This window comes from Arachis ipaensis, chromosome B04 (genome assembly GCF_000816755.2).
Source record: "Arachis ipaensis cultivar K30076 chromosome B04, Araip1.1, whole genome shotgun sequence".
NCBI lineage: Eukaryota > Viridiplantae > Streptophyta > Magnoliopsida > Fabales > Fabaceae > Arachis > Arachis ipaensis.
In genome coordinates, this window is record NC_029788.2 from 117,649,961 (window position 1) to 117,651,610 (window position 1,650).

The window sequence follows — 1,650 nt, forward strand, 5'->3', positions numbered from 1 at the left end:
TATAGGTTTAACCGGTTCAACCGTAGTTGAATCGGAAAAACCGTTTTAGAATAAAATAATAAATAAAATATAAATACACACACCAAAACTATATGATCTTATCAATTTACAAACTCAAAAGTTTTTTTAAAACACTCTTAAAATATATATTTCCAAGCACTTTTGTCATCATCATCTTCATCTTGACACTCATCACTCAATTAAAAAATCCACAACCCTAATCCTCTATGATTTCTTTTGGAAAAATAAAATCTCATTCAAGAAGGAAACCATAGCTGTAATTAATTAAGAATATTTGTGAGACTCAGCACCAAGACATAGAATAATTATACATATAGAAAAGTACCAACAATCTAATTCTCAATTTTATGAATCACCCTAAACTCTAAAATCAATAAATCTATCAACAAAAATTCAAAAATAGCATACTCATAAATTTAAAAACAACCGCAGCAGGGTTTAGAACAAACATTTAATCACTAACAATACAGAACCTTGTGTATTATTAGTTAATATGATGCAGGGTGCTTTTCTGAATTTTTATTCTCCCCCTAGAAAATGACAGTTTTCCATATGAAATTACCCTAACAATACAAAATCTTGTGTAGAATTCTGCACAAATATTACAAACAGGATTATATATTATCACTGGCAATATCCAAAAGGTTAACAAAGGAGAATATACCTTGGGAAGCTTATCTTTCGGTGGTGGACCCAGATAAAATCCTTCTTTTATACTATCAATAAACAAAAGTCAACATGACAACAAAACAAAACATACAAATGTAGGTAGATATGAAGGAATAGAAACCCATTCATACCCTGGAAATAAGAATGACGATTTAAAGGAGCCATTTCTAATCACTGGGCCATCAGGTTGAGAGAAAAAGGATAGTTGAATGATTTCCTGGAAACAGAGACAAGAAAAAAATAAATCTATCAACAATTAATCATGCTTCACCCTTCAAGCAATCAGCTTCAACAATTAATCATGCTTTAAGTAATAAAAAACAAGGTTTAGAACAAACAATTAATCACTCTTGATGTGAAGAACATTTTAAACAGTGTCTGAAAAATATTCTAATAACCAGCAATCAGCTTCAACAATTATTCAAGCTTCAAGGCTCAAGCAATCAACAACAAAATTTAGAACCAACAAGTAATCACTTTTGATGTGAAGAACATTACAAACAGTTTCTGAAAAATATTTTAATAACTAGCAATCAGATTCAATAATTAAATGAATTAATCATGTTTCAACAATTATTATTACAATCAACAGAGTGTAATCCTAGGGTTAGAAGCTAGAAACCTGAAAAAATGTAGAGCTGGCGGGGACAGTGGCACGACAGAAAGTGTCGAACAGAGCTAACGCCGGTGGGAGGACACTGCACGATGAAAACTGGCTCTAGCAGTGGTTGCGATTTTCAAAGGCTAACTTCGCGACGGTTCGTGGCTGTGCAAACAACGTTGGCTAACGTTGGCTCAACGGATGTTGCGACGGCGGCGGTGGCTGGACAGAAGTGGCGGTGGCTCAACGGAGAGTGAGAATGGAGACTGGAAACATGAGAGGTGAGAGTGGAGGCTCGAGAGAGGAGAGGGGTGAGGTCTGTGTGCCTCTGTGACTAGTGACTACTGACTAGGGTTAGG

At 34.8% G+C, this 1,650-nt stretch overlaps 1 long non-coding RNA gene across 1 annotated transcript; it reads right to left on the reverse strand.

The window, feature by feature from the left end:
* Positions 585–928, reverse strand: LOC107638042. The gene is made up of 3 exons (XR_001619705.2): positions 822–928; positions 686–737; positions 585–612 (listed from the first exon to the last, which is right to left on the reverse strand). It is a non-coding gene; the product is annotated as an uncharacterized LOC107638042 (long non-coding RNA).